The following is a 20,940-nucleotide window of genomic DNA, read 5'->3' as shown; positions in this document are numbered from 1 at the left end:
AGTTTCTGATAACACATTGAAGCATCCTAAATTACTGAACTTCCAGAGGACATAAAAAGACAAGTTTTGGAAATAAAAGCATCAGGGTTTTTTGCTATTCATTGCAACACCACTGATAAAGGTCAATGCTGTCAGTTTCTCCTCTATTCTCAATTTGTGGATGATGAGGCTATGAAAGAAGAAACGTTTTAGTCAAAAGCACTGGAGATCACAGCAAAGACTTCTGAAAGTTTCTGACTTTTTTCAAGAAAACTATCAGAGCTTTAGCTGTGTTAGTCTGAATCTGCAAAAACAATTAGAGGTCCTGTGGCACCTTAGAGACTAACAGATTTATTGGAGCATTAGGTTTCCTGGGCAAAGATGATGCCGATTTACATAGGCTGACTACTTGGCTCCAAATATTTTGCAAAATTTATGAAAATGCATGTTTTTTTAAGCATTTCCATGTTGAACTTTTGCAGAGTGCAATCTGTCATGGAATTCTGAAACTATTCCCAAGCTAACTGGCTTGTGGGTATGACTCTAGTTTTAGTTGCTGCTGAGAACACAATACAACCAACAGTGATCTAAGAAGAGAGCGTACAAAACCCAACAAGGAACAGCTTCCAGATGTTTTCCTATTATTCACAATGGAGTGAACAAAAGACAGAAGTGCTCAGACCCTGGGATGTCTTTGTACAAAGGAAAGATGGTTTAGTCTGTGAGGTAGCTGTAGGATTGGCTACACCAGGGGAACAGAAATACAGAGTCCGGATTTGCTGTTGCCTTCTATCTTGTGTAGCCGTTTACCCCAGTGCCACGTGGTGTGAAACATTATCACATCAGACTACCACTAGCAGTGTTTCATACCCCTTCATGCTGTCTGAGTGCACGCTGTGCAAGTCACAGGACAATCAGGGCTTTGCAATATTTCCCTGGCTCTGACACAGACAAGCTGCTCCACCCATGGCAAGCCACTTAACAACCCTGTGCACTTCAATGCCCTTTAAGTCTGGGATACTGATATTTCCCTGTCCTGGGAAGTATGGAAGTGCTAAGTAGTCAGTACCATTAATGATCTCAGAGCCCACAGCTGGATGCAATTAGAATGAAGGAAAATACACACAGTGAGCAGATCTATCTAGTAGGGGATTGTTGAGGAAACAGGAGAAGGATTACAGCTCTTCTATCTTTCACCAAACCCCACTCTAGCAAGGTATTTCTTAATGTGAGAGCATTCATCTGGCTCCCTGACACCTGGTCCTGTGGAGCTCAAAATTCAACAAAGGCTTTTCCTTTACTTCACCATTATGCAAATAGATGCCAGGTTGCAGACTAGTGCCAGGCAGTGCCTGAAGACATAAGATGTATCAGCAGATAGGAATAAGGGGATTTCAAAGTTTCTGGGGTCCTTTTGAAAAGGACCCCTCTCTGGGCGAGCTGCGCAGGAGCAAAATGTGGCAATTTTGGGCTACGTCTACACGTGCACCCAACTTCGAAATAGCTTATTTCGACGTTGCGACATCGAAATAGGCTATTTCGATGAATAACGTCTACACGTCCTCCAGGGCTGGCAACGTCGATGTTCAACCCAACATCGAAATAGGCACAGCGAGGGAACGTCTACACGCCAAAGTAGCACACATCGAAATAAGGGAGCCAGGCACAGCTGCAGACAGGGTCACGGGGCGGACTCAACAGCAAGTCGCTCCCTTAAAGGGCCCCTCCCAGACACACTTTCATTAAACAGTGCAAGATACACAGAGCCAACAACTAGTTGCAGACCCTGTATATGCAGCACGGACCCCCAGCTGCAGCAGCAGCAGCCAGAAGCCCTGGGCTAAGGGCTGCTGCCCACGGTGACCACAGAGCCCCGCAAGGGCTGGAGAGAGAGTATCTCTCAACCCCCCAGCTGATGGCCGCCATGGAGGACCCCGCTATTTCGATGTTGCGGGACGCGGATCGTCTACACGTCCCTACTTCGATGTTGAACGTCGAAGTAGGGCGCTATTCCCATCCCCTCATGGGGTTAGCGACTTCGATGTCTCGCCGCCTAACGTCGATTTCAACTTCGAAATAGCGCCCAACACGTGTAGACGTGACGGGCGCTATTTCGAAGTTACTGCCGCTACTTCGAAGTAGCGTGCACGTGTAGACGCAGCTTTGAAGTGCCACGGCTGGCAGCATGCTAATGAGGTGCCTCATTAGTAATTCCAGCACCTCATTAGTAATCTTCGAAATGGCCATTTGCATGGCCTTTTCAGAGATTTGGGCTAGCATAGACATGGCCAAAGAGAAAGAAGAAATATGGTTCTGTGGTTAGGGTGCCAGCCAGGCATTTGGGACTCCCAATTCCCTGCTCTGCCATAGACGTCTTGTGTGACCTTGGGCAAGTCACTTATGCTCTCTGTGCCTTAGGGTCCATCTACTGTGAATATAAATCCCCAAGCAGTACTTCTCAGAGCCTGGGTCAACAAACTTGGGCTTATGGGGCTCATACTTCATGGTTAAATAGAGCAGTGTAGCCATTCCTGCTCTGGCTCTCAGACCTTCTTCCCCCCCTGGTATTTTTAGTCATTTAAGTCAAGCCCCGAGTCAGTTGCCCTGGGCTCCAAGACTCTTTTGGCAGTGCAGACACACCCAGAGTTTCCCATCTGTGAAATGAGGAAAAGAGCAGCACCTTACCCCACAGGGCAAGTAAACCCATGGAAGATGCTCAGGTGTAACAGTCATGGGAGTCATAGAGGTACTTGCAGATTTATTATTATGAATAATAGAGTATTAACTGAGAATTCAAGCCTCAGCTAAGTGCTGTACAGATACTTATTTAAAAGACATTTCTTGCCCAAAGAATGTGTAATCTAACCTCTAACAAAACTAATCAATCCCAGGATGACGAGCTCATGGGCAGACGGAATCCCATATATTTCCTGTATCATAATCTACCAAGAACCAAGAGTGGGAAAGTTACAGACAACACCATATAAAAGGAAGAAGACATTCAAACCTGGCTTGAAATTGCTCACCAGGTTTTTCTCATGCATCATACAATTCATAATCCTCCATCACCATAAGAACAACTCCCCAGCCTGCAGCTTTTCATTCTGCACACCACTATCCCTGCTTTTTAATTGCCCCATAAATTTGATGGAAAAGATTTCATGCTGGAGGTGGGGGCTTTTAAAGTGTCACATACCTCAAGAGCTGCAGCTAATGAATGGCTCCCAATGATTCACATTTCAATCTATATGCAAATGTGCCCTCTGCTTGGCTCATGCTGCTCTTTCCATCACAGCATTACTGCTATCCAGGGAAGCTTCAGACTCATAGATCACACAGGTACAAGACATAAATGGGAGAAGACTTAATGAATTCTGTATTTATGAGGAAGTGAATATAAGCAGTGGGCTTATGTCTTTGTTTTTATAATACCATGATCACAAATCAGTCCCAGGAAGGCTTACACTAATGCTTGCTTTATTTTTTCCTCCCTGCTATCAAAATATACACAGCAGTCAATCACTTCAAGATGCCAAGTCCAATGCACGTTATCCAATATTATACAGGAACTGCATAAGGCACATCAGCCACGAGTGAGAATGTTGGCTGCTGAGCATGTCTTGGGCAGGTTTAGAAATGGATTGTAAGATTTCGATAGAGGTCTCTTCCACTTCCATCTAAGAGAAGGCAAGGGTACAAAAACCAAGAGCACTGGATTAATCCTGCCTATACAATGTATAAACAAGGCTGGGCCAGTGAGACAGTGTTCGGTAATGGATCATGTATAGGCTGGGGGATGAGCTGAACCAGTGCTAAGGCATGCAGGGGTCAGCAACCTTTCCAAGGTGGAGTACCGAAATTTGACCTTTTGACCTCTGTGTACGGTCCAAGTGCGGCTGATACTTCTTAAAGTCACTAAGAGTCCTACTTACAACAGCTTCCTTAATAAATAAAGAAAGATGCAGAGCTTTACTATTTAGGTGGTGGTTAGTAGCTTTAGGAAAATTACAAAAGATGTATATAAGCAAATAATACATGTATGCAGGGGCAAGATTAGAAAGGCCAAGGCACAGAATGAGCTCAAACTAGCTAGAGACATAAAGGGTAACAAGAAGTCATTCTGTAAATATTTTAGAAGCAAGAGGAAGACCAAGGACAGGGTAGGTCCACTAATCAGTGAGGTGGGAGAAACCATATCAGGAAATTTGGAAATGGCAGAGGTGCTTAATGACTTCTTTGTTTTGGTCCTCACCAAGAAGGCTGATGCAGAAATGCCTAACATAATGCATGCTAGTGTGAAGTAGGTAGGTATAGAGGATAAAATGCATAAAGAACAAGTTAAAAATTACTTAGAAAAATTAGATGTGGTCAAGTCACCAAGACCTGATGAAATGCATCCTAGAATACTTAAGAAGCTGATAGAGGAGCTTTCTGAGCTTTTAGCTATGATCTTTGAAAAATCTTGGAAGTTGGGAGAGATTCCAGAAAAGCAAACATAGTGCCCATCTATAAAAGGGAAAAAAAGAACAACCCAAGAAACTACACACTTGTCAATTTAACTTCTGTGCCAGGAAAGATAATGGAGCAAATAATTAAGGAATTCATCTGCAAACATCTAGAAGAAAATGAGGTTATAAGTAACAACAGGCATGGATTTGTAAAGAACAAATCATGCCAGACCAATCTGATAGCTTTTTTTTGACAGGATAACAAGTCTTGTGGATAAGGGAGAGGTGTGGATGTGGTATACTGAGACTTTAGTAAGGCATTTGACACAGTCTCACATGATCTTCTTACCAATAAACTAAGCGAATACAACTTAGATAGGGCCACTATAAGGTGGGTGCATAACTGGCTGGATAATTGTTCTCAGAGTGTAGTTGGTAATGGTTTGCAGCTGTGTTGGAAGGGCATACTAAGTGGGGTTCCGCAGGGATTTGTTTTGGGACCGGTTCTATTCAATATCTTCATCAATGACTTAGAAATTGGTATAGAGAGTGTGCTTATTAAGTTTGCAGATAATACCAAGCTGTGAGGGGCTGCAACTGCTTTGACGGATAGGCTCATAATTCAGAATGATCTGGACAAACTGGAGAAACAGTCTGAGGTAAACAGGATGAAGTTTAATAAGGACAAATGCAAAGTACTCCACTTAGGAAGAAACAATCAGCTTCATATCACAAGTTAAATATGAGTCAACAGTGTGATGCTGTTGCTTGCAAAAAAGGCAAACATGATTCTGGGATGTATTCATAGGAGTGTTGTGAGCAAGACACAGGGAACTGGATTCAATGGCCTCTTGAGGTCCCTTCCAGTTCTATGATTGTTCTATGATGCTATGCTGTCAGGAGAGGTGGACCTCAAATACCAGGAACCTGGCCTTAATGATGAAACTTCCACTACCATGGATGGCAAAAAACTTGTGGGAATTACCTTTTTGTGTGATTACAGCAAGATCTCAAATACCAGCAAGAAACCCCAGCAAGCTCTGGTTTAGGATCTGGCCCAGAACCAAAACTACAGGGAGGAAATCCAAATCCAGAGACTGAAAGCTCGACTCACTGAAATGTAAAAGGTCTGGGATAGTAGGATATGTTGCATTTCTCTATACCTGATACAACAAACTGAGATTGGGGTGGTAACAAAGAGGAAGCCATGCTAGTCTATACACTATCAAAACAAAAAGCAGTCAAGTAGCACTTTAAAGACTAGCAAAATGGTTTATTAGGTGAGCTTTCGTGGGACAGACCCACTTCTTCAGACCATAGCCAGACCAGAACAGACTCAATATTTAAGGCACAGAGAACCAAAAACAGAAAGCAAGGAGGACAAATCAGAAAAAGATAATCAAGGTGAGCAAATCAGAGAGTGGAGGGGTGGGGGGGAAGGTCAAGAATTAGATTGAGCCAAGTATGCAGACAAGTCCCTCTAGTGACTCAGAAAGTTCCCATCACGATTTAAACCATGTATTAATGTGCTGAATTTGAATATAAAAGCCAGCTCAGCTGTTTCTCTTTCCAAAACGGTGCGATAATTCCTTTTCAGTAACACACATACCTTTAGGTCATTGACAGAATGCCCCATTCCATTAAAATGTTGACTAACTGGTTTGTGGATCTGGAGTGTTTTGATGTCTGTTTTGTGCCCATTGACCCTTTGTTGGGTGGTTTGGTACTAATTGCAAGAAAAGAATGGCACCAGAGCCACGTCTACACATGAAGCCTACATCAAAGTAGCCTATTTCGATGTGGAGACATCGAAATAGTGTATTTCGATGAATAACGTCTACACGTCCTACAGGGCCGGCAACGTCGATGTTCAACATCGACGTTGCGCAGCACCACATCAAAATAGGCGCAGCGAGGGAACGTCTACACGCCAAAGTAGCACACATCGAAATAGGGGTGCCAGGCACAGCTGCAGACAGGGTCACAGGGCGGGCTAGCGCTTCTGGGGCAACAGCTAGCCGCTCCCTTAAAGGGCCCCTCCCAGACACACTCAGCCTGCACAGCATGCGGTCTGCAGAGCCATAGGCACGCAGACCTTGGGCGACGCAGTCATGGAACCCCAGCAGCAGCAGCAGCAGCCAGAGGTCCACCCAGCCGCCCCTACAGGAGCAGGGCTCGCCCTGCTCCATGTCATGCGGGAGGCAGCTGAGCACCTCCTTGCCACACAGAAGGAGCGGCCCGCAGGGGAGGAGGACTCAACCCCCAACCCTACAGCACCCCGATCCCTCCCACCCCCGCCTCACACACCACCGGCTGTGGAGCTACACCACCAGCACCGACTGGTGGGAGCGGCTGGTGCTTGGGGAGTGGGACGACGACCGCTGGCTCAGGAACTTTAGGATGAGCTGGCAGACATTTATGGAGCTATGCCAGTGGCTCACCCCTGCACTCAGGCACCAGGACACCGCCATGTGGCGTGCCCTCACAGTGGAGAAATGTGTTGGCATCGCTGTCTGGAAGCTGGCCACTCCAGACAGCTACCGATCTGTGGGACAGCAGTTTGGCGTCGGCAAGGCCACCGTCGGGGCTGTCCTCATGGAGGTAAGAGGACCCACGGGGGTGGGGGGGAGGCAGCCCTGGCAGGGCAGGGGGGCCCTGGCAGGGGAGGGGAGGGCAGGGGGGCCTGGGCAGGGCAGAGCAGGGGAGGGCAGGGGGGCCCTGGCAGGGGAGGGCCACGCACACCCTGCTCACCCCTCATTGGTGCTCTCCCATGTGCCTCCCCTGCAGGTCGTGCGCGCCATCAACGCCATGCTCCTCCACAGGCTCGTGAGGCTGGGCGACCCAGATGCCACCATCGCGGGCTTTGCCACCCTGGGCTTCCCCAGTTGCTTCGGGGCTCTGGATGGGACTCACATCCCCATCCGCGCCCCGGTGCACAGTGGAGGATGCTACATAAACCGCAAGGGCTACCACTCAGTGGTCCTCCAGGCCTTGGTGGACAGCCGGTGCCGTTTCCAGGACATTTATGTGGGAGGGCCTGGCAGCACCCACGACGCCCGGGTTTTCCGGAACTCGGGCCTGTGCCGCCGGCTGGAGGCGGGGACCTACATCCCCCAGCGGGAGATCCCTATGGGGGACACCACCATGCCCCTCTGCGTCATCGCAGATGCGGCATACCCCCTCCGGCCCTGGCTCATGCACCCGTACACGGGCTATCTCTCTGCCAGCCAGGAGCGCTTCAACCAGCGCCTGAACCACGCGTGCCAGGTGGTGGAGCACTCATTTGGCCGCCTCAAAGGGCGCTGGAGATGTCTCCTCACCTGCCTGGATGCGGGCCCCACCAACATCCCCCAGATTGTGGGTCCATGCAGCGCCCTACACAATCTGGTGGTGAGCAAGGGGGAGGCCTTCTTTCACAGCTGGGCTGTGGAGGCTGGCAGGGCCAATGTGCAGCCACCCGCTGCCCCCAGTCGCCAGGTGGACCCCGAAGGGACCCAGGTCCGGGAGGCCCTGCGGGCCCACTTCGATGAGGTCGCGGGGTGAACGCTGGCAGGCCCCCCACTGCCCCCCCCATCCTCCACAACACTCCCTGCCCCTACGCCCACACCATGGAGCACCCAACAGCACACCCCCCACACACTTTTCCTGGACAAATAAAAGCAGACACTTGTTTGTGAAATCAAACTTGTTTACTTTGAACTCTGTTCTAACTAATACTAACTATATACAGGAACTTCTAACTAACTTAAATATGAAAAGTGTATGTATATATTAACAAAAAAAACCAGGGATAACAAGGAAGGGGAGAACTATTTACATGTGGGGGGGAAGGATCAGACTGGGCAAACGGGGGGCACAAATAAATAAATACAAACTATGTACAACGCAAAGAACAAAACAGTGGGGGGAATATATACAAGGGGGGGGCACGTCCTGGGCCCCACGCCCTTATAGTCCAGCACTGGGGGTGGGTGGCCGGGAGCCCCGCCTCGGCCGCAGCCCTGTCCGGGGCTGGCTGGGGGCTGGGCGGACCGGCAGATACGTCCGGCGAGTGTCAGCTGGCCCCAGGTCTCCCTCGGCGGAACAGCCCTCAGTGGCGGGTGGCGGGGCGACGGCGGACGGCGCGGCGACGACAGGGGCAGCTGGTGGCGCGGCGGGTGGAGCAGTCAGGGCGGGCGCAGCGGCGGCCGGTGCGGCATGGGGGGCCAGGTAGTCCACTATGCGGTTAAAGGTCTCCATGTAGGCCCCCCATGCCTCTTGGCACCAGGCCAGCGCCCGCTTCTGGAGGTGGAGGCGGCGTTGCTCCACCCGCAGCCACTGCTCCGCGACCTCCACCTGCCGGCGGTGGAGGGCCAGCAGCTGGGGGTCTGTCGCCGGCGGCTGGTGCTGGGTCCGCCGTCTTGTCCGCCGTGGGGCCGGTCGGTCCTCCGCCGAGGGGCTGGCCTGAAGCAATGGCCCCGGAGGGGATTCCAGGACCACTGACGCCTCGCCGGCGCTCTCCGGTCCTTCTGATGGTGCAGCTGCAGAACACAGGAGGGGGGGAAGAAGAGTGGAGACAGGCGTTAGTGTGGGCCCCGAGCCGTGACCCTTGTCCCCCCACCCCTGTGCTGCAGGTTCCCCATCCCCGGGAGATGCTGCTGTGATGGGGTTCAAGGGTCCCCCTGCACTGCACCCCGTCCCCCGGTGGGAGTGACTCTCACTTCACTCAGCAGGGTCTGACAGGAGAGGTTTCTTAGGCAACAGATGCCCAGTTTCTCCCAGAAGTGGCAGTACAGCAGTCAGAGACAGTCCTTCCAACCCGTCCTGGGGAGAAGACCCCAAGGGGTGCCCCTCTGGGGTGTAGCTTTCCCCCTCCTCAGGCTGGCTGCCTTCCAGCTCTCCCTTCCCCTAGCCTCTAACTGCAGCCCCCGATTCAAAGCCAGCTCGGCTCCTCCCTCCTCTTTGTTCAGGGCAGAGGTGTAACCTGCCAGTTGTAGCCCCAGGATCATCCTTAGCCACTGGGAGCTATTCAGCTTGTTGCTCATATCTAGCCTGAGACTCGCATTTGCACTCCCCCCACTCCATCACATGCTACTGCGGCTGCTGCTGCTGCTGGGTGTCCCACCCCCTCCTCCCGGGGGACCCTTGAGGTTCTGCTCCCCCCAGCCCTGGGGATGGGGCATGGCACTGTTGTGCTGGGGGGGGGCAGGGGCTGATGCACTCCTGTGAGGGACATGGCACTGCTGTCCTTGGGGCCATGGCCATCTGGGCATGTGGAGGACCCTGGCCACATATCTATTACCCCCGCCCCTCAACTCCGGGGGTGTACACCAGGGGGGTACATACCTGTAGGTCCACTCCCACGGTCGGGGGACACCCGGGGGGTGGACGCGCGGCTGCTGCTCCTCTATGGCAGGAGGATGTGCAGGCCGGTGTCAGTGGAGGAGGAGTCCCCCTCCTCCTCCTCCTCCTCCTCCTGCTCCGGTGCCCCGGGGTTGGGCTCCAGGGGGGGCCCCCGGGGTGTAGGGCTTACCTCTGGGGCGGACTCCAGCTCCGGGGTCTGCTGGGACTCCTCAGCCAAGGTATCAAGAGTGGCAGGAGGGGAGGAGGTGCGCCGGGGGCCCAGGATGTCCCTGAGCTCCCTGTAAAAGGGGCAAGTGACGGGGGCGGCCCCAGATCGGCCGGCCGCATCCCGCGCCCGGGCGTAACCCTGCCACAGATCCTTGACTTTACTCCGGACATGGTCCGGAGTGCGGGCAGGGTGACCCCGGGCGGCCAGGCCCTCAGCCAGCCAAGCGAACGCATCCGCGTTCCGCCTCTTGCTCCCCATTACCTGGAGCACCTCCTCCTCGCTCCAGAGCCCCAGCAGGTCACGAAGCTCGGCCTCCGTCCAGGAGGGGCCCTGCTGCCGCTTGCTGCCCTGGCTGCCAGCCTGAGAGCCCTGGCTGCCCTGGCTCCCCTTGGGAGGGGTCCCCTAGGGGCACTGGGGGGGCTGCCGGGCGGCCATCGCAGCTGGGGTGGCTGTCTGTGCTGGCTGAGGAACGTGCAGGCTGGCCGCGTGTCTGCGCTGCTGCCTGCACGTTCTCTCAGCTTCCTGCACAGGAAGGGAGGGGGTGGGGACCTTTAAGGGGCCGCTCCACGTGGCCACCATTGAGCTCAGGGACTGGAGAGAGTGTCTCTCAACCCCTCAGCTGATGGCCGCCATGGAGGACCCCGCAATTTCGATGTTGCGGGACGCGCAATGACTACACGGTCCCTACTTCGACGTTGAACGTCGCAGTAGGGCGCTATTCCCATCCCCTCATGGGGTTAGCGGCTTCGACGTCTCGCCGCCTAACGTCGATGTTAACATCGAAATAGCGCCCAACACGTGTAGCCATGACGGGCGCTATTTTGAAGTTAGTGCCGCTACTTTGAAGTAGCATGCACGTGTAGACACGGCTCAGCTGAACAACTGCTGCTCTTCCAGAGGCCCCAACGTGCATGTTGCAGGTCATCTAAGAAAGCACAAATATAACTGCATCCTGCTCTTTTTGTACTGTCTGACAGGATCACAGCACCCGCGAGCAGTGGAGCAAATTATTTATAACAGGACAGTAGTGACCAGCAGGTAAAAGGAGTTATCCACTGATGTATCATTGTGTACTGGAGACAATTTTGAAATCTGAAATATGAACAGTTTTTGCTTCTAAAAATCTGCATTGGTTTCATTGACTCCTTTTAAGCATAAAGCCAGGGATGAGAACACCAATCACTAACAGACCTATGGTTTTGTTATGTGTGTGTAGTGCTGGATGTAGCTGGCTTGTCAAGGAACGAGACCACATTGTCATGTAGGTGGGGTCTGCTTAGTAGGTGGTCATGATACAATTTCCAGCCTAGTTTTTCCACCGTTACAAAAAGAGAGAGGGTGGGGTGGGGAAAATTGATGTTTAGGGCCTCATCCTGTCTTTTATGCTTAACAGTGTAAAATGCAAGTGCCAGATCACAAAACACAGGACTTTAGAAGAGAGGTCAAGATTTCTTGGGCATAGCTTTGAGTTGAGATTTACACCTATGAAACTGAGAGCAGAATGTCTCCATCTAATCTTAAATGCCTATCATCCTGGTAACCAAGGGCCTCCCCTGGTTCTGGTAAGAGTACTTGATTTCTTCTGTCTGGTGAGTTTGATTTTTTTATTTCTTCTACTTGTCTTCCAGTCTTCCTAACAGGGGCCAGCAGTGGGAGAAGTCTTGAAGCGACTGTGAACATGGTTGGGAAACAAGGGTATTAGCTTCATTGACATCATAGGCTTGGTCTATTCTAGGCGGGTAAGTCAATGTATAAGGCATTGGTCTCATAAGGCAGGGATTGTGGGTTCTTGTCCCACGTGGGGTGATGGCTGCCTTCATTACTGTCACTTGTTGAAGAATTTAGGGGACTAGATGAGATCCCTTCCAGCCCTAGGATTCTATGAAGGCACATTCTCAATTCTAGCTATTGTAATTGTGTAGCTAGAATTGACTTATCTGAGATCGATTTACCTGGCCGTCCTCACAGAGGAAGGCAACGAGAGAAACTCTCCCATTGACTTCCCTTACTCCTAGTACAGGAATAAACTGCTGACCCCAGATGGTTCAATTTTGCATATCTATACCAGGTATGCAAATCAAACTCCAGGGCTACATCTACACTAGCCCCAAACTTCGAAATGGCCACGCAAATGGCCATTTTGAAGTTTACTAATGAAGTGCTGAAATGCATATTCAGCGCCTCATTAGCATGCGGGCGGCTGCAGCACTTCGAAATTGACGTGGCTCGCCACTGCACTGCTCGTCCTGACGGGGCTCCTTTTCGAAAGGACCCTGCCTACTTCGAAGTCCCCTTATTCCTCTGAGCAGGTGGGAATAAGGGGACTTTGAAGTAGGCGGGGTCCTTTCGAAAAGGAGCCCCGTCGGGACGAGCCGCGCAGCGGTGAGCCGCATCAATTTTGAAGTGCTGCGTCAGCCCGCATGCTAATGAGGCGCTGAATATGCATTTCAGTGCTTCATCAGTAAACTTCAAAATGGCCATTTGCATGGCCATTTCGAAGTTTGGAGCTAGTGTAGACATGGCCCAGAAGTCCTATCCTGACTGGGTCGATCTTCCATGTAGTGTAGATGTACCCTAAAAGCGAAGATTACATTGGGCCTGCATTTGGATCTTGGGGACAGAAAAATACTGCTCATGGGAGAGTGCAGATTTTTTTTTTGTTGGTCCAGCACAAGAACAGGAGTTAAATGGTGACAGTTGGGACCCTTTGGGAGGATCAGGCAATACTCATTTCAAGGCAATGCTCTGGGAGCTAGCCACTTACTCGTACACATGGTGCATATGTTTGTATTTGTGCTATGTGCTCCCATCTCTTTGGTCTTATTTCCAGATCTAAAAATGTACCTGCTTGAGCTGAAACGGTAAACACTGAGGATGAGTCACTTATGTTCTGTGTTGCCAAACAAGCTCATTAGGTTACCACGCCAAGATTCTGGAAAGTCCCTGCTCTTTTCTCCTCCTCCTTTGTACCCAAAAAGAAGTTGCCAGGACCAATTTGCCAGTGATTAAAGATGATACGTGAGGCTCCCAGCAGGCTCCACTGCAGAACAATATTTCCTTTTCATCTAATTTACTGAGTGGACAGCACAAAGAACTACATGTGAGCCCTATGCAGTTTCTCCTCGTTGTTCAGAGCTAGCTATCTGTTCCCAACCAGAACTCTGCTCAAGGATCGCTCCTTCCAGGAAAGATCTAAGACAGGGCTGTTTCTGACAGATATCAGATTTGTATCAGCCTCCCCCTTGATTCAGCCAGAGGAGAATCAGGTAATTAAACTCAAAGGACCTATACTAACTGACACCAGCTGAAAATATGGCCCTCTGAGACTTTTTGTGTTGTGGGGGATGCAATATGCAAATTGTCTTCACTCAAGAAAGAAACACACACACACGCACACCAAAACAACTCTGGAAAACAGAAATGCCCAAACACTACAGAGCATCAAGAAATGCACTTGTATATTTCCAAAATTTTTTTTATCAAACCCAACGCAGCAACCATCCATAACCCCGCAATTCTTCAGAGCATGATAGTAAAATGGAAACCATTAAGATGGCAGAATTTCAGCCAGTGTAAAATGGCATATTTCCCCTAACTTCAGTGGAGCTCCACCAGTTGACACCAGCTGAGGATCTGGCCCATACATGTAACAAGAAAGATGCCTGTTCATGTTACTAATGCACTTGCAACTTATCACAGAGAGGATTGAAACCATTTGGTGTGGGTGGGGGTTGTAATCTTATAATAAAGTGTAAAAATCTCAGGAAGCCATTTACACTCTTTTTGATTGTCAGATGATGAGCTTAGGTTTCTGAAACTTAAGGGCGAATGTAAATAAAACTTTTCTCCATGGGGAAGTTTTCTTGAAAAAAAATTGAATCTTAGAAAAGTTATATTTTTGAAATAAAGTTTAAATAGTTTTAGGCTTTCCATTGAAAAAAATGGAAATTTTTCAATGAAAAATTCTGTACAAATTTGTTTTCTAAAAAGGCCATTTATTGTAAAAACAATTCCACAGGAAATATTTAACCAGCACTAATTTCTTTTCATAAGGAGCCAAATTCCTTATTTGTTTCTTGCATCCATTTTTATGCATGGACTGATTTGCCTGAGAAGGACTGAATAATAACTAAGGACTTTAAAGCATTTGTTTAAAAAAAAATCTTAATTTTTGATCTCTAGCTACCTTACAGTAATGCCAAGCATATTACAGACTTGCAAGCAGACTACATATTATTTAGACCAATGTTTCTTAAACTTTTTGAGACCATGTAACACTAAACAATAACATTTTTGTGCAGAACACCTATGAACATTTTCTTTAAAAATTATTGCAAAAAACCCATATACAGCAAAAACGAAAGGAAGCAATTTAACCAGGTACAATGGCAATGAAGAAGTAATATTGTATCTGGTTTTAATAACAGAAAATATACACCATCAGTGTACATTGTCAAAAAAGTGCCAGCTGTTTGCGGCCCACCTACAAGTTGTTCACAGAACACCAGTGTTTCACTGAATATAGTTTAAGAAACACTGACTTAGGCCATCTCTGAGAGGTGTTTGTCAAACCTGCTGTTAATAATTTCCAATGCTGGAAATTCCACAATCACCTTTGGCAATTTATTCCAATGCTTAAATACCCTGACAGCGAGATTATCTTAATGTCAAACCTAAATTTCCCTCATTGAAATTTAAGCTCATTGCTAGCAGAGGTTAACAAGAACAAATTTTCTCCTTCTTCCGTATAACAACAATTTATATTTTTGAAAACTGTTATGTCCCCTCTCAGTCTTCTCTTCTCCAGACAAAACCCAGTTTTTTTCAATTTTCACTCTTAGGTCATGTTTTTAAACCTTCAATCACTTTCATTGCTCTCCTCTGACTTTTTCCAATTTGTCCAAATTCTTCATGAAATATGGCACCCACAGTTGAACACAATACTCCAGTTGAGGCCTTATCATCATGGAATAGAGCAGAAGAATTACCTCCCATGTCTTGATTACAATACTCCTGTTAATATCCCTTGATGGTGTTTGCTTTTTTGCAACAGTGCTATACTACTGGCTCATATTTAGCTTGTAATCCACTATAACCCCAGATACCTTTCTGCAATACTACTTCCTAGGCAGTAGTTTCCCATTCTGTATGCACGCAACTGATAGTTCCTTCTGAAGTAGAGCACTTAGCATTTGTCCTGATTGAATTTCACAGATCTGATACTGACTTGCTGGTTATAGGGCCTCAAGGTTTGCCCCCCTGCACTCTATCATTAACTATCATAAGAACATAAGAATGGCCATACTGGGTCAGACCAAAGGTCCATCCAGCCCAGCATCCCATCTGCCGACGGTGGCCAATGCCAGGTGCCCCAGAGAAGGAGAACAGAAGACAATGATCAAGTGATTTATCTCCTGCCATCCATCTCCTGCCCTTGTTCTGAAGGCTAGGGCACCATACTTTATCCCTGGCTAATAGCCATTTATGGACCTAACCTGCAAAAATTTATCAAGCTCTTTTTTAAACCCTAATAGAGTCCTGGCCTTCACAGCCTCCTCGGGCAAGGAGTTCCACAGGTTGACTGTGCGCTGTGTGAAGAAAAATTTCCTTTTATTAGTTTTGAACCTACTACCCATCAATTTCATTTGGTGTCCCCTAGTTCTTGTATTATGGGAAAAGGTAAATAATTTTTCCATATTCACTTTCTCCACACCATTCATGATTTTATATACCTCTATCATATCGCCCCTCAATCGCCTCTTTTCCAAACTGAAAAGTCCCAGTCTCTCTAGCCTCTCCCCATATGGGACCCATTCCAAGACCCTAATCATCCTAGTTGCCCTTTTCTGAACCTTTTCTAATGCCAATATATCTTTTTTGAGGTGAGGAGACCACATCTGCACGCAGTACTCAAGATGTGGGCGTACCATAGTTTTATATAGGGGAAGTATGATATCTTTTGTCTTATTATCGATCCCTTTTTTAATAATTCCTAACATCCTATTTGCCTTACTAACTGCCGCTGCACACTGCGTGGATGTCTTCAGAGAACTATCCACTATAACTCCAAGATCCCTTTCCTGATCTGTCGTAGCTAAATTTGACCCCATCATGTAGTACGTGTAATTTGGGTTATTTTTTCCTATTTTTCCTATTTTTTCCTATTTTTAACTATCAATAATTGTGTTTTTTATTTCCATTAAGATGCCCTTTCTTTGTACATGACAACAGGCCCGAATCACTACGGCAAGGCTTCAATTTATGTCACTGGAACCCCATCAAAGTAGAGGCAGAATGCAAGTGAAAATCGAGACCAAATGTAGACTGGGCTATCCCTTGAAGAAAGCCTGTTTTTAAAAATTCTGTATCAAACATCTACAAGCAGCTCTCATCATGCATTCTTGTTTGGCTCAGGACAAGAAAATACAAGTAGTGCATTACTTGAGGTAAAACCCTTTCTAGTTAATCTGGGCTACAAACTGCAATGACTTCTGCTAAGCCAATCAAGGACTCAGGCTAATAAGCACAAGATGTGTATCTTTTGACTGTCTCTTATAAAGAAATAGAATAGGCTAAAAATAACCTGACCCCAAAACAGGCTTTTTATTAGCTGAGTGACATTTTAAAATTAGCAGCTCTAAAATACAGGGAACAACTATCTTACCTGGCGCAGAATGACCATGATTCCTACGTAAACACATCAGCAATCACCACTAGTAGACCTGAAACAAAAGAAATCAAACATTGAGATATTCCCTCACTGATAGCCCTGGTCTCAGGAATGGTGTGATGGCTTAAGAGAGAGAACTCTTCAAAGGTGAGCCCTGGGAGCACCTGCAAACAATAGATGTGACTGTAAAATTAATGGCTTTATGCTGTTAGTTCCAGACATTCAGAGATAATCTCTAATAAACCCATATTAATACAGACACTTAGTGGAATGGGAATCTGTTCTTATCACCTTAGGAGGCCAGCTAGGTTTTTCTTGTTTTGTTTTGTTTTATTTTTGCAGAATGTTTGTAAACTGAATCTTAGAAAATTAGCCAAAGAATAACTGAATAAAGACCTAGTTATGAATGATTATTTATTTGCATGGGACACGATAGTGCAAGCTGATATCCATCCCACTAGAAGGAAGACAATCTCATCCCCAAAAAACCCACATCCACTGAGTCCAGGTCAGGGCTACTTGAAAGTTTTCCATAGAAATAATTTTTCAATGCAAATTTGCACTTTTTTTTTAAAAAAAACTTTGCAAAAATCAAGCCCAGCCAAGGAGTTTGTGGGGTCCAAGGCACCATGCTGACAGTGGGGGCTAGCCTGGTGGTGGACACCACAGTCAAGTGGAGTATGGGTCCCTGAAGGCATGGGCCCCAACACAACTGCCCTGCTTACCTTGCTTGGAGGCTGGGGCTGGCAAAAACTGTCTCCTTTTCTTAAAAGATGTTAACATTTTTTTGCAAAAACAAGCAGCCAAAGCCCAAGACTTTCAATTCAGAAATGTTAAAATATTTCATTATGATATTTTTGAATAAGATGAAATGTTTTGACCTGCCTGAATCAACATATTTTATTCTGGTTCAGCTTGACATTAAACCACTTCCTCCTAAGACATCACAGTGCCTTAAGGAAGACTGATGACCAGACACTTCCAAGAGTTACAGTAGTTGTCCATGTGCATTCTAAACCACCTGTTCTGGGGAAAGAGCTCTACTGCTTGGACCACCCAATGCGGGGCAACTTGAGAGAACTTAAACAAAAGACTTCAGTGCCACACTGTGTCATAGGTGGCAGCCAGATTCCAGAAGACAGAATCCATCTTTAGATTTTATTGAAAACAGTTTTTGATAAAGGTGACTGAGGCTGACGATGTTTTGTGAATGTTCAACATGTACATCAGTGACTTGCCAGCTACACTCACAGGTCAATCAACGATGATAACATCTGCTACAGCAACCATGCTCAGTCCTTCTCAGAACCTGACAAGATCTTGAATGAAGATATGAATCCCATAGCTTGCTATTGTAGTCGATGGGACCCACCTGCAACAGATATTTTTTAGACCATTTCTAGTGTATTGCACCGGCATAATGCAAGAGCAAGACACAAGATAAAAGTTTTTTTTCATGGATAATGCCTGCTGCATGACCCAAACCCCATTTACCTTGGTATGACTTGGATAGGTCATTAACATACCACATCCACTTGAGGAAGATGGCAACCAATGTCAGAATTCAAAACAACCTGTTAGAAAATTGTCCAGTTCAACATGGAGTGCAAGCACCCAGATGTCTTGATCATCCACCTTTCATCATCATCATCAATAACTGTGGGCGCAGCACCCATTGGTGTCTGACGCCTCTCTCACTATTTCCTTCTATCTTTCCCTATCCAGTCCAGAGTGGCTTAGTTTCTGTAGACTAGCTCTGCACCAATCCACTACATCATCTATCCACTCACTGTGGGGTCTGCCTCTCCTATTCCAACCGTCCGTTATGCCAAATACCAGGGTCTTGATTTTTTGTTGGTCATTCATTCTGCAAATATGTCCAAATAGTTGTAGCTTCCGTTTTATAACCTTCTGCAGCAGGTACTCTTTCGGCTGTATCTTCCTATATAATTCCTCACTGGTGACCTTCTGCATCCATCCTATTCTCAGAATCTTTCTATAACAACTCCTTTCGAATGCCAATATCATCCACCTTTGCCCTCAGCTATTCCACAGCAGAGCACCATGCTCCTGTCTGGTGTCATTAATGTCACACAAAGGTGATCGATGTAGAACTTAACAAAACTATGCCGGGAGTTTACATGCAATTCTATTGACACGGCTACTAATACTTAGTAACATAGCACTGGACCACATTCACCATGGAAGGTCTCTGTCATGCTGCTAGAGCAACTTGTAGTAATACACAGACCTCTTTGACCACCCATAAACTCATCCCTCTTCTAAGTAATTTAGGACATGACGGGGGGGTGTACTTGGTGAAACCAGTGGTCAACAGTGATAGCCATTAATCACTCTCTCATTGCTGACTCAGTCGTGTCTATCAGGCTTTATTTTCCAAGGCATTTGTGATCATCTCTGAATCAGTTTCAAACAGAGTAAGGAAATTGTACAGCCAAGCCTTGCAAGTGGTTTTTTTTTCCCCTCTCTAGTGAGTTGTGATGCAGATGTGGTCAACTTCAGACTATGTTGCATATCATTGTTGAGTGCCCACTAACTTATTTCAGTGGTGGGCTACTGGCTGTCCACCAGTCTGCTGATGATACCGTTAAATGGCTGGGCACATTGAGATTATCACAGTACTCAAAAGATGTGACAGTTTGGATTTCACATGCTCCCATTCTCCTGTATGAACCAGGCTCACTGGTTAGACTACATTTCCAGTGATGCACTACAGCTGCATAACTCACATGATGCACTGAGATAGGTCCACAAGACGGGAGACCATGATGCATCATGGGACCTGTAGTCTGACCAGGGAACCTGAGCCACCAGTGAGAATGGGGGCACATGGCATGTCATCTACAACTCCCATGAGGAAGTTCAGAAGAGCAGGCAGACACAATTTAATCTGAAATTGACACAATACATTTCAATTTGGTTTGTCAAGCCAAACTATTTTTATTCGGGGAAATTTAATCCAAAACCATTTTGTTTCAATTTTCCTGATGTTTTTTTCAATTTTCATCAACAAAACTTGTTTCAACCAACAATATTGATTTTGTTTCAATTTTCAGTTTTCAGCTGAAGTTTTTCATTGTTTGAGTTTTCAGTAAAAAGACATTTTCAGACAAAGTCTTAGGCAATAATGTTTTTTTTCTCATGTTATTTTCCAACTAGCTTTAACCAAGGAGCTCTTGAAGGATATAGAAACTAATGGTTCAGAATTCAGCCTTAAAATAGTAAAGCTACGTCTACACTGGGATGCTACATTGAAATAGCTTATTTCGATGTAGTGAAATCAAAATAAGCTATTTCGACGAACAGCGTCTACACATCCTCCAGGGCTGGTGCCGTCGATGTTCAACGTCAACGTTGGACAGCACTACATCGAAGTAGGCGCTGCAGGGGAGCGTCTACACACCAAAGCAGCCCAAATCGAAATAAGGGTGCCAGGAACAGCTGCAGACAGGGTCACAGGGCGGACTATCACTTCTGGGGGAAACAGCAAGCCGCTCCCCTAAAGGGCCCCTCCCAGACACACACAGCCTGCACAGCACGCGGTCTGCAGAGCTATAGGCACGCACAGCCTGTGTAAGCAGCATGGACCCCCAGCAGCAGCAGCAGCAGGCTCACATACGCACCCCTGGAGCAGTGGCCGCCCTGCTCAGTGCCATGGAGGAAGCAGCTCAGCATCTTTTATTTGAGGAAGATGAGCTGTCCTTGGGGGATGAGGAAGCAGCCCCAGACCTTGCTGCCCTCCCAGCCACCCCCGCTGCACACGCCTCCGGCTGTGGAGATACCCCACGAGCACAGACTGGTGGGAGAAGCTGGTGCTCGGCTAGTGGGACAAGGACTGCTGGCTCTGGAACTTCCAGATGAGCCGGCAGACATTCCTGGAGCTCTGCCAGTGGCTCACCCCTGCCTTACGGCACCAGGATACCTCCATGCGTCGTGCCCTCACTGTAGAGAAACGGGTCGGCATCGCTGTCTGGAAGCTGGCCGCTCCAGACAGCTACCGATCCGTAGGGCAGCAGTTCAGCATGGGCAAGGCCACCATTGGGGCTGTCCTCATGGAGGTAAGAGGACCCGGGGGGGGGAACCCTGGGGGCGAGGGCCAGACACACCCTGCATACCCCTCATTGGTGCTCTCTCATGTCCCTCCCCTGCAGGTCGTCCGCGCAATCAATGCCCTGCTCCTCCACAGGCTCATGCGGCTTGGGGACCCGGATGCTGCCATCGTGGGGTTTGCCAGCCTGGGCTTCCCAAATTGCTTTGGAGCTCTGGATGGG

General features: G+C 47.7%; 1 long non-coding RNA gene across 1 annotated transcript in view; it reads right to left on the bottom strand.

The window, feature by feature from the left end:
- The window catches only part of LOC142006938 (uncharacterized), a 60,003-nt gene that overhangs the window by 18,226 nt on the left and 20,837 nt on the right, over positions 1-20,940 (bottom strand). Inside the window, exon 2 of the long non-coding RNA XR_012643856.1 lies at positions 16,643-16,700. This is a non-coding gene — a long non-coding RNA (uncharacterized LOC142006938). The remainder of the gene's footprint in view (positions 1-16,642; positions 16,701-20,940) is intronic.

Source organism: Carettochelys insculpta, chromosome 1 (genome assembly GCF_033958435.1).
Source record: "Carettochelys insculpta isolate YL-2023 chromosome 1, ASM3395843v1, whole genome shotgun sequence".
In the NCBI taxonomy this organism is placed as follows: domain Eukaryota; kingdom Metazoa; phylum Chordata; order Testudines; family Carettochelyidae; genus Carettochelys; species Carettochelys insculpta.
The sequence above is the reverse complement of the archived record's forward strand: the minus strand, read 5'-3'. Positions and strand labels throughout refer to the sequence as shown.